The sequence below is a fragment of the Hibiscus syriacus genome, unplaced genomic scaffold (assembly GCF_006381635.1).
Source record: "Hibiscus syriacus cultivar Baekdansim isolate YM2019G1 unplaced genomic scaffold, ASM638163v2 tig00016066_pilon, whole genome shotgun sequence".
NCBI lineage: Eukaryota > Viridiplantae > Streptophyta > Magnoliopsida > Malvales > Malvaceae > Hibiscus > Hibiscus syriacus.
In genome coordinates, this window is record NW_024062381.1 from 101,986 (window position 1) to 115,230 (window position 13,245).

Below are 13,245 nucleotides of genomic sequence, written 5' to 3' on the forward strand. Positions count from 1 at the left end.
ACTTTAGTTCCTATTAGGTAAGATCTAAATTTATCAAAAGCAAATACCACAACAAGTAATTCTTTCTCAGTGGTGGTGTAGTTCAATTGTGCTTCATTTAAACTGCGAATAGAGTAATTAATAATATGAAATATTTTACCTCGGCGTTGCCCCAAAACAGCTCCTACGGCATAATCGCTTGCATTACACATCAGCTTAAATTGTGATGTCTAATCGAGAGGAACTACAATGGGTGCCGAGATCAGTCATTTTTTCAGCTCAATAAATGCACCGAGGCATACCTCGTCAAACACAAAGGGTTGGTTTTGTTGAAGCAATGTGCACAAGGGCTTAGAAATCTTGGAGAAGTCTTTGATAAACCTTCTATAGAATCTAGCATGTCCAAGAAAACTTCTTATCCCCTTGACCGAAGTTGGTGGTGGCAACTTTTCAATCACCTCAATCTTTGCCTTGTCCACCTCAATACCCTTGTGTGAAATTTTGTGGCCTAATACAATGCCTTCAGTCACCATGAAGTGACATTTTGCCCAATTTAAGACCAACTCAGCCTCTTCGCATCTTTTAAGAACTTTTGCTAGATTGTCGAGGCATCATTCAAAATTGTCCCCACAAATAGAAAAGTCATCTATGAAGATCTCCAGAAAATCCTCAACCATGTCTGAAAATATAGCTTGCATACAATGCTGAAATATTGTCGGGGCATTACAGAGTCCAAAAGGCATCCTCCTAAAGTCAAAAATGCCATAAGGAAAAGTGAATGTAGTCTTTTCTTGGTCCTCTGGTACGATGGCAATTTGATTGTACCCCGAGTACCCATCCAAAAAGCAATAAAATGCTTTGTCGGCCAATCGATCCAACATTTGGTCCATGAAAGGTATAGGAAAATGGTCATTCTTCGTAGCTTTGTTGAGCTTTCTATAGTCCATACATATCCTCCATCCGGTAATGGTGCGAGTGGATAATAGCTCATTATCCTCATTAGTAACCACAGTTGTGCCTCCTTTCTTCGAAACACACTGGACAGGGCTCACCCATGAGCTATTGGAGATAGGGTAAATCACTCCAGCATCAAGCCATTTCATAATTTCTTTCATCACCACTTGCTTCATAATAGGGTTGAGTCTTCTTTGTGGTTCGATTGAATTGTCATGGCAATCTTCAAGAAGAATCTTGTGCATACAGATTCGTGGGACTAATTCCTTTCAAGTCGGCCATAGTCCAACCAATGGCTTTCTTATGCTGCATCAAAACACTTAACAAACTTTGCTCTTGATTAGCAGTAAGGTTAGAGGAAATAATCACCGGTAAAGTCTCATTGCTACCTAAGTAAACATATTTAAGATGCCCTGGCAAAGTCTTAAGCTCTAAAGTTGGTGCATGCAATAATAAAGGCTTATGAGGAATAAATTCATCAAAATTCAGAGGTTCAAAATTCAAACCTGATCTAGCTTGTAGTAAGCTAGATTGCTCCTCCAAAATTGGAAAGTCGTTGGACTCCATTAAGCTTTCCTCATCCACCAAATATTCCTCTTCTACTAGCTGAATGAAATTGTTCTGGCAAAGATGTTCAGTTTCATCTTCAATCACTGAGTTTAATTAAGAAATGCCTTGGCATTCTTCATTGTCATCAACATATTTGATCGTTTGAAACACATTGACAGTCACACACTGATCAGCCACTCTCATGGTGAGTTCACCTTTTTCACAGTCTATCAATATACGTCCAGTGGCTAGGAAAGGTCTTCCCAGAATAATCGGTGCATTGGCATCAACTTCGCAATTCAGAATTAAGAAGTCGACTGGAAACACAAACTTATACACCCTCACTATGACATCCTTGACTCTCCTTTCAGGTTTCACATGAGATCTGTCGGCAAGTTGTAAATAACCGATGTGGGTCTTGCATCTCCTATACCAAGCTTCAAGAATATATATTTTGGCATTATGTTGACACTTGAGCCAAGATCACACAGTGTCTTTCCAACGAAATTAGCTCCAATCGAACAAGGAATAATAAAGCTGCCCGGATCATTTTTCTTTGGTGGTAACTTACTCAATGAAGAACAAAATTATGTTGCCGTGGAAACAGTCTCTACTTCCCTCTTCTTGCTACAAATTTCCTTCAGAAATTTGGCATACATCGGCATCTGTTCAATAGCTTCCAACAAAGGTATATTGATATGGAGCTGATCAAGAATGTCCATGAACTTCTTGAACTGAACTTCATCATTATACTTCTTCAATCTTTGCGGGAAGGGTGGGAGAGGTCTATCTTCCTTAACTGCAGTAGTAGGAATTGATTTTGCCGTGGCATCATAATCTGGTGTCTTAACAGAATCCTCCTCCTTGTCCTTCTCAGTACTGCTATCATCATGCAATTCAGCTTCACCTTTTTCATTAATGGGAATAGAGTCATCATGTTGTGCCCCACTAGCTTTGACATGTTGATCGATTTATGTTCCACTCCTAAGAGTTAACACATTGCAATGCTCCTTTCCATGCCCTTTAGTGACTTCAGTATCACTTGGCAATCGTCCTTGCTGACGCTCTTGCAATACCAAAGCAATCTAACCAACTTGACCTTCCAAAGCTCTCAAGGACGAGCTATGGCTTTGAAGTAAGGCGCCTTGACTATGAAGTAAAGCTCCTTGATTCTTAATTGAAGTAGAATGGTCTTGCAGCATTGCCTTCGTAGTAGATATGAACTCTTGAATCGTAGCTTCCAAGGAACTCATGCTTGATGATTGAAGCTCATTTGTTAGTATTATGTCATGGGATAGCATTCTGGTAACCTTGAGGCTCATTGTGATTCTGATGCTGAGTATGTTGATTAGCATTATGGGATCCTTGATTTCCCCATGAGAAATTGGGGTGCTAATGTCATCCAGCATTATAAGTGTTAGAGTAAGGATTGTTGTTGCCTCGATTGTAATTACTCACAAAGTTGATGGACTCATGGTTGATCGGGCATTCGCTCTCATGATGATTACCTTGGCATAACAGACATGCCAAGCTAGTTTTTTTCACTTCCTTCACCTCAGTAGAGCGTTGTAAGTTTTTCAGCATATTGGTGATAGTTGAGAGTTGAGCGGACACTGAATCCTTGGTATCTAAATCAAATTCTCTAGGTGCTCTCCTCCCACTCCTAAGTCTTGAGGAAGGAAACTGATTATCATTGTTAGCAATTCTATCCAAGATAGCAAACGCCTCAGTAGGTGATTTATCCAGCAATGTCCCATTTGCCAAGGCATCAAGTAACATCCTAGTGGGTGCATTGACTCCATTATAGAACATGACTACTTGAGTCCAATCGTGAAAACCATGATTTGAACACTTTCGAAGAAAACTCTTATAATGATCCCAACACTCATACATGGATTCGTCGTTGCCCTGGCGAAAAGATGATATATCATTCCTTAGCTGAGTATTCATGTTTGGTGGGTTGTACCTCAATAATAAACTCTTACAAAGATCAGTCCATGATTCCATCGAACCGACTGAAAACCACTCAACCAAGCTCTTGCTCGGTCATGCAATGAATACGGGAACAACTTTAACTTCAGAAAATCCTCGTGCACTCCCTCTCTTGGATAAAAGAATCACAAACTTCTAGAAAATTACGAATGTGATGCCTGGCATCTTCATTTGGAATACCCCCAAACTGCCCAATAGAATTCAACATGTTGAACATGACTAGTTTCAGCTCGAAATGTGCAGCTTGAATTTCGGGTGCCATAATTCCAGGATTCAGATCATCCAGCATCGGATTTAAGTGATCACGAATAACGCGCGGCCTAACAGCAGGATCAACATTGTCTAATACCGCGGCATTCTGATTTTCGTCATCCTGACCAATGCCTTGGTTTCCAATCTGATACATGTTTCCTCTAACGCGTTGAGCACATCTCCTTTGTATAAAGAGTCTTTCAATCTCAGGTTCTATCGGTTCTAAGGGCTCTTCAGAATTTCTTCTAGGCATACACTAAATAAACCTGGAAAAAAATAAAACAAAAATATAAAGTAAACTATACAAAAATAAAAATACAAAACAAAACAAAATAAAATAAAATGCTCTGGCAAAACTAAATAACTTCAGGTAATGTACGCATATAATGTGCAAGTATACATAATCGCTCAAGTAATACAATGTTGATTGAGTATCGTCTCCACAGGGATTGGGTGAAATTACAAAAGTCTAACCAAAGCTAAGCACTAATCTATCTATGTATAGTTAGTCTTTATATATATACAAATGTCACGGTAAATGAAAATGTGTATGCTAATGGATGTAGATTGATGGTCTGATGGTGTAGCAGATGGAAATCCAGTGGCAAGATAAGATGGTGTAATGTCGAGCAATGGAAGATGGTAAATAAACAGTAAATAAAATTAAAAGAAGATAATCCTCACGTGACAAGCTTCCAAGGGAATGAATGGTAGGGATTGATCTAAGGATGCTAAACTTACCTCTCAGGCATATTTAAGCTATCTACTACTTACTTTCTCGACAGGGCTTTCCTAAAATGTTCTCAAAGGAACCTAACAGAATAGGATGCCAAGGCATCTGCTCTCACTCAACGATGTTGGACAGCCTACCCTATTGATGAAGACACCCTTTTTAATCGTTAAAATCATATCCTAGTCTCTCCTGAGATCTAAGGGATTAGGTTATAATATCCATAGGCTGGTTCAATGCCCCTTGAAAATACTATAAGCCATTGCTTATGAGGATCTTGTCTTGCGGTTCTCTCGAATACTTACAAGCATTTTTAGCTTAGATTTCTCCTGAATACCTAAACTTCATCTAAGAAATGGACATTTCCATGCCTCTTACAAGCCTATATGGTGAAGTATTCATAAGCAAAGCAAATAAAGAACCAAAATAAACTTAAATATACCATTAAAATAAAGTCTAAACATCCATTAAACCAACCACCACCAAATACGTTAGTTCGTGGTGGGTTTCAAAATTTCCAAACACAAAGTCATGCAAATATTTGTTCCAACAACCCACAAATAAATAGAAATATAATAGCAAAAAGGGAAGTGAGAAGTAGCCTTCGACGCGCCACCGGAGGTCTCTTCGGCCACCACGAATCACCTTAGCTCGCTAGCTCCTCTCGGCACCTAGCTCGCCACTCCTTAGAGCTTAACCAATGAAGGAAAATCCAAGGAATAATATGGGAAAAGGAAAATAAAAATGGAATTTTTCTTCTCTATGCTTGTGCCTCTTCTTCCTCCCTTCCTATTGTCTCCCTTGAGGTGTAATATATAATAAAAATATCTAAGGGTAATGATGAGGTTGTTGGGTAAAAAATACCCCTCATACCCCTAGAATCACATTTAGTGCGTGAATCTTATCCTCCAGGTGGCAGTGGTCCCATAGCAGCTCTGGCAGGCGGTTACAGCAATCATTTCACGTGTAGAGCCAGCTGTCCTCATACAGCTGTATCTTTTTGTCGTTTTCTGCACCAGAAATGCCAAGGTATTTCAATCTACTTCAGCAACGTGTGATGCCGCGGCATTACTTTCCATCTAGTCCTTTTTGCTTACTATTCCCTGCACACCACAGATAAACTGCACCTTTCCTTCAAACAGCATCATTAAGAAATAAAATAGCACTACCACCACAAATGCAACTATATGCAACTACATGATCCTAAAATGCCTAAAATGAGCTTTTAAACAAATAATAACTTAAGTTAAAAAGGTCTTAAAAGTAGCCTTTTTAGGAAGTTAACATGAGTCGTTGACGATAGGTGAGCCAGGGGAAGAACAAAATTTTTAGGAACCTATAATGACAAGATTGTATTCCAAACACATTAGGGAGGATTCCAACAAGCTTTAGCAAGCTTAGCGCAGGTGGAGGAGACACTGAAATTATTCTTTACGACCTATTTCCAAGCGCACGTGTCCCTGACATGGAGGTACTTTGGGGGTAAGATGCTGGTAATGGAGGAATAACATCAGGACGAAGAAACGATCACAAATAGGGGAGATCCCAATTTTCATCAGCGATGAGAAGGTCGTTAAAGTTAGTAGAGTCACAAATGCTTTGAGGAGTAGTGGTGACATGATAGAGGGGGTTGATCATGGGGACCTAGGTATCATTGCAAATGAGAGTATGGGATCCATCTCCGGGTAACTAGAGGAGGTTACCGTGAAGAATATTTTAATTATAGGTAAAGGAGTGCCAGAGAGAATAACAAGAAGGATAATCGATGCTGAGGGGAACATATCAAACATTTTGTATTTTTGACACAGGGCTAAGACCCAAAAAAACATTGGGACGAGTAACCAGGCTATAACCAAGTTTGAGGATGAAGGTAGTTTTATAGAGGTGAGTGTGGTGGAGGTCAAGACCCTCTCTCGATAGGGGTTAAAAAAGGGAGTCCTAATTAGCAATAGCAATCTTATTATAAGAAGCAAAACAGTTCCAGATAAATTATCAAATAATTTTATCAATATCAGAGTAGGTATGGTCGAAAGCCGAGAAGTCTACATGAGGTATACAAAAATGGTCAAAATGATAGACTTATAAAGGGTGATACGCCCAACCATGGATAAGAATTGAGCACACCAGCTATTAAACTTGGCTCTAATTTTGTCAAGGATGAAATTATAGTTAGAGCAACGAAACTAAAGATGAATGATTGGGACGTCAAGGTACTTACCTAAGGTTTTGACTTAATAGAACATCATGAGATCGCAAATGGAGTCTTTCAAAGACAGACTATTGTTAGGTGAGAAGTAGATTTGGGTCTTGCAGGCGTTACATTTGTGGCTAGAGAAACGACCATACTCGTCAAGGATAGATAATATAAGATGGGCTTCGTTAAGGTCGATTTTCCCATAGAGGATACGGTCGTCTGCAAAGAATAAGTAAAAAAGTGGTGTACCATTACGAGTAATGAAAAATTGTTATCAAGAGTCTAAGACTACAAAGTTATGAATGTGTTGACTAAGGCACTCTATGGTGAGGACGAAGAGGTAAAGGGAGAGGGCCACTTTGATGGATGCCTCTTCTGGGAGAGGAAGTGTGGGAAAGACTTTCATTCCACTAAACATGCATGGAATAAGTGGAAATGCAGTTCATGATGACTTGGGTTATACTATGAGGGAAACCCACATCATAAATAGTATTGAGAATAACGTCCCAACAGAGCCTATCAAATGCCTTCAAGGTCAACCTTGATAGCCATCTGTCCACGAATTATGACTACTAAATATGGTCATAAAATATGTGCAAGTATACACAATCAAACAAGTAATACAATGATGAGTGAGTATTCATATCCACAAGGATTGGAGCAAATTTATAAGCTTAATTAAAGAAATTGTCTATTTTACCTAAGTATAGCTAGTGATGGTATGTACAAATGAGAATGTATTGGCAAAATGAAATGGATATTGGTGGGAATGGAATGATGGTGTAATGTAATGTGGTAGAAATTAGAGATGTTCTGGCAAAATGGATATAAATGTCTCGGCAAAAGTAAATTAAGTGTAGTGAAATCAATTGAAAATGTAAAGACAAAACGAAATGTAAACACAAGATTTTATTAAAATGACTATAGACTCCTCACATAACAAGCTACTATGGGAATGAATGATAAGGGTCACTTAGGAAACTTAATTCTAATTTCTCATGTTGTTCTTACCTCTATGCCTTACTTACCCAACAGAGTTTAGTAAAGGTGCCCTATGTTATCTCTAGTTAAGGGACTCAACAGGTAGAAGATGCCTTGGCAATACCTCTCAGTGTTAGCAGGTGCAGAATCCTATTGGTTCATATCAACAAATTATGCCATGGCAATACCATTCGATGTTAACATTAGAATTTAACCTCCCTAGTTTATCTTGAACACTAAAGATATGTTACTTAGTCATTCTCTCGAACACTAACCATTCTCCCAAGGAATGGCTACTCTCATAGCTCCTATAACCTTAAGGCATTAAGTATTATAAGCAAAATAAATAACATCAAACAAAAACAACAATCCATTAAAATAAAACTTAAGTATCCATAATGAACTTCCACCAAATAAGACTAGTTCATGGTGGGGTTCGAATATTCCAAGCAACAAGGCATGAAATTAATCTGTTCCATACAACCCAACTAAGATAAATGAAAGCAAACAGCAAAGGTATGGAGGAAAAGTTGTCAACATGAACTGCTTAAGCTCCCCTCGACTACCTCGAACTGTCCTAGCTCGCTAGCTCCTCTCTAACACCTAACTCGCCAATCCCTCTAGCTTGTTAAAGGAGGAATGCCACGGCAAAAATGATTGACGAGAAAAAGAATATACCTTTTCTCTTTTTAAACTAAGCTTAAAACAGTGTGAAAAATAGTCTAATTCTAGTGGCCTCATCTCCTATTTATAGTGGGCAATAAACCTAGGAATTTTTGTTAAAATTCCTAGGATACCCCGAGCTGGTTTCCTTCAAGTGAGAGGGTGCAGTAGAACTGGCAGTGGTCCTCTCCATGGTAGCTGGGTGTGGTCCATTCTGGGAGGCTTGCAGCTATACGTATATGCTGACAGGTTTAGCCGACCCAGGTGGCAGATGTTACCTCCTAGGTGTCTAACAGCTGAAGGCACGAGAAGACAAGGACAACTGGCTCTTGAAAATATCTTCTTTCTTCTTTTTCACTTTCGAAATGACGTTCGAGTTGGCACTTGCATTCTGGTCGTCATTCCCAGCATGTCACGGTAGTTGTCCTTGCTTACCCTTTCTCCCAAATCTTGCACATTATCATACAAAACACCTTCCCCATAACGCAACACCCTTCACAAAATAAAATGCCACAGAAAAATATATTTCCACCACATGTAACTATATGCTTCTAAATGCATATATATGATCATATATGAGCCCTTAAACAGTAAAAAACTTAAGTGAAAAGGTCATAAATATGTTTTTTTTATGGAGTTATCACACCTCCAAACTTAAGCTACTGATTATCCTCAAGCAATGGATAGTAGTAAGCAAAATAAAAATACCATGGAAAGTTTAGGTTCAAGCTAGCCATATGGGATAGAATTTCAGCCCTCAGAATAGTTAGCTTCAACATCATGCTAGACTAGTTTGAGAAATCAAATATTGTTCTCAAGGGCAATATCCTTTGTGTGAGTGTGTATGTACTTGTATCAAGTGCATGCTTAACAAATCTAGAACATTTCTAAGAAAGCTCTCTTGTTTTGACACGACATTTCCAAGTTTACTCGTACACTATTTTCTTCTTCCTCTTTGACACTGTTACGAGGGGAGTCAGCTCATCACACCTACCATTCTAGACTTGACAATGAGGTGGAGCAAACACTCTATTCCCTAGCCTATTGGGCAGAGTCATCTCGTGACTACTTCCATTCACTGATATGTTATCGCTGCCATTTATTTAAGTGCAGTGTCCAGGATATCCCATTGCATAGCAGAGTGTCCCTCTATAGTTATACTGAAGCATTTATTCGCATATGTTTTTTTATTTTCATAATTTTTAAACATGTGGGGTTTTCATCATTCAAGGACATTATCAAAGTTTTATGCCAAGGCATACCAGAGTTCTCTTATAAAAAAAATTCCAAGTTCTTTAAGCATGGAAAACATACAATCGTGTATCAAAAGTTACAAAGAAGCAAGTCCAAGAGTTGGTTCTATCATCCTTAACAGTCATGTACATTCAATTCTAGCCATAAAGAGTTCATCATCATTGGGCATCATTAATTAATTCTAGAAAACTAATATGAACACTTACTAATGTCATGGTATATTCATTATACTAATTCTATCATTCAATGATTTGAGATACCCTACCTCCCCCAAACTTAAGAGAAGAATTGTCCTCAATGTTAAATAAAAACTAAGTGAAAACTAGACTACAAGCTATGCAATGCAATGCAAGGTACCTAGACTATCTAAGGTTGTGGTGATGTCGTGCGACAAGGGCTCTTGCGCAATTATGTTGGACTAGAGTGTTCAAAATCTGATGGTGGTGTAGTAGGGGGTCCCAAGGCCTTTAGAGATCAGGGTGAATTGAGGCTCTTACACTAAGACGCATTTTTCAAACGGTGTCGACTCCTTCACAAAGGGATTTGATGCGGCATTTCTGATTGTGCTAGATCAAGTGGCTTTCTGGATTACAAGTATGCTGGTAAGGTTAATGTTGGAGCTCAGTCTCTTGTCTTTCAGTTGTTAGCACTGAGTGGAGTGGATCAGGATCTGTTGGCTTCTTATCATCACTAGGCTAAAGAGCATCTTCTGATGCCATGGCATCCGTAGAGGGACTCAAGGGTGTATCGGGGAAGACTGGGATATCAAGATTAATGTGTGGGATGATCTTCATGAAAAACATTGACCACATACTTATCCCGGTACTTGACATAGGCAAAGAAAGTCGTCAGATTGATGGTCAGCTAGTCTACGTGATCTTGGGTTCTCTTAGCAACCTCCTCTAGAGCATCTAGTTTTGGTATGGCATCGTGGTTTGCATCAGCACAGAAAGTGATCTCCTCTTCTTCCTTGCCCATGGTTTCCTTGAATCCAAGCAATGTAGGCAGCTTGGCCTTTGTAATACCAGACAACCCAAGCAATATTTTATCAAATTGTTCCTTTGGCACCTTCTTGTTATAACAGAGTGCGGTAATGAGTTTGGGAAATACAAGGGCACTGTGAGTCCCTATGTCAATGGAGTGCCCCACCAAAATAGAGTGCAGCAGAAGCACCCTCTACAGTGAGAATGTGGTGTTATGGCCAGTGAGGAGAAGCTTGTGCTTCATAAAATGATTTGACAACTTAGCCCTCAGTTGTAACCTCTCACGATCCACCAATCGTCGACTGGTTTGTTGCCCATTCCACTTTGTGTTTGAAAAATAGATGTTCTCCAATATGCCATGGTATGTCCCGTTATTAGTCTCCCTTGTAAATGTGGTGTGGCTATCAACAATATCCTATAATTTAAAATAATGATTAATAGCCGAAGGGGTAAAATGAATAGAAATACAACAAACCACCACGACATATTGATTTGGGTCGGATAAGTTGGCATAAAACTCCTTCACAAGAGAGGCATTCACGTTCTCCAGATGCCTAGCAATTTTTTTCCAAGTGTGTTCGTGAACAACGTCCATGATATCGCCTCCAAGGTCGACATATTCACCTTCGGAGAAGATGAAGCCTAACTCAAAGAAACACGACTGTTTTTTAGCCCTTGAAACTGTTATTACGCTGCTTCATCGATTAAATATGTTGTAGATGATGAAGCCATGCTTGAAAGATGTGACCACACCATGGTTTGGTTGAAAAAGAAAAGAAAAGATGGAAAAGCTTGAATTTTTTTCTCTATGTCATGTGGTCTGAAGAAGGGAAGAAGAAGATAATATGAAGATGAAGTAAGAGAGTAAAAAGATAAAAATAAGATAAAAAAGTAAAAGGGGATTATGTAACAGGTGGATGGGGTGTGGGTTAGGGAAAAAGAGGAAAGAATTAAATGAAAAAGTAAACCCTAAAAAATTCTAAAATTCAAAAGTAAAATGTTTCCCATCTCTTTTAGTTTTGGTTTCGCCCACTCCTATATCGTACGGTCATCACATGCTTGTTGTGTGGGTCCCTAAAAAATTTCAAAATATATTAATTTATCAAAAATAACTGAATATAATGTAAAATAAAATAAACATTTATTTATGCACAATAGTAAATCTAAAATTTCATCGCATCTTCAAAATGCTCTGCAGATTCCTGCATCTTGCAAGAAGAGTGTAGATTTGTCACGCGAGGCGGAGCTCCTTGATAAGCCTTCATATGCTGACCGCTAACTTTGAAAATGGTCACATCATCTATATTCTTGATATCAACAGCGCCATAAGGGTAGACATGGTGTACTTCAAAGGATAAGGACCATCGTGACTTTAGTTTGCCGAGAAAGAGCTTCAACCTTTAGTTGAAGAGGAGCACTTGCTGGCTAATGTGAAAATGCATTGGAAAAAGAATTCGATCATGCAACTTCTTGGTTTTTTCCTTGTAAAGCTTGGCATTTTCATATGCTTGTGCTCTAAATTCTTCTATTTTGTTCAGATCGAGTAATTATTGCTCCCCAGCTAGTTACGTATCAAAGTTAAGCTTCTTGATAGCACAATATGCCTTAAACTCTAACCCCACAGGTAGGTGTAATGCTTTCCCAAATACCATCTGGAACGGTGACATTCCCAAAGGTGTTTTGAATGTTGTTCGATAAGCTAGAGCACTTCGTCAAGCTTCGAGGAACATTTCTTCCTTCTAGGATTCACCACTATCTCCAGAATTTGCTTAATCTCTCGGTTAGACACTTCAGCTTGCCCATTGGTTTGAAGGTGATATGTCGTGGCAATTTTGTATCGCATTCCATATCTTTGTAATGCCTTGGCAATTAGCTTGTTATCAAAATAAGATCCTTCGTCACTAATGATGGCTCTAAGTGCTCCAAATCGGGTAAAGATATTCTTGTGAATGAACTTGAGCACGGTCTTAAAGTTAGTCTTCGGTGTTACAATTGCTTAAACCCACTTAGATACATAGTCTATAGTAATAAAGATGTACAAGTCTCCAAAATAATATGGGAATAATCCCATAGAGTCAATGCTCCAAACATCAAAGAGCTCGATCTCCAGAATGTTTTGCAATGGCATTTCATATCGCATGAAAATGTTCCTAGTGTGCTGGCATCTATCACACGCTTTCCAAAACTCATGGGTATCTTTGAACAGTGAAGGCTAATAGAAACCTGATTGGAAGACCTTAGCAGTAGTCCTCGCAACTCCAAAATGGCCTCCATATGGGGCTGTGTGGAAATGGTGTAGAATGTCGCTTTGCTCCTCCTCAGGGACATAACGTAGAATCATTTGATCAGCGCATTATTTGGATAAGTATGGCTCATCCCAGAAGTAGAACTTGGCAGTATGTTTGAACTTCTTCCTTCCCTCACTATTTAATTCATAAGGCAAAATACCACTAAAAATAAAATTGACTAGGTCAGCGTACCACAGAATTACATTGGCATATAAATTTTTCTCATCAGGGAATTCTTCTTGAATATCTAAAATGTAATGGCATTCAAAATTTTCTCTAGCTTAGATAAATGATCTACAACCTGGTTCTCTTTACCTTTTCTAACAATCACCTATAAGTCAAATTCTTGCAATAGTAATATACACCTAATAAGTCTAGGCTTGGCTTCTTTCTTGTTCACTAAGTATTTTATAGTTGAGTGATCAG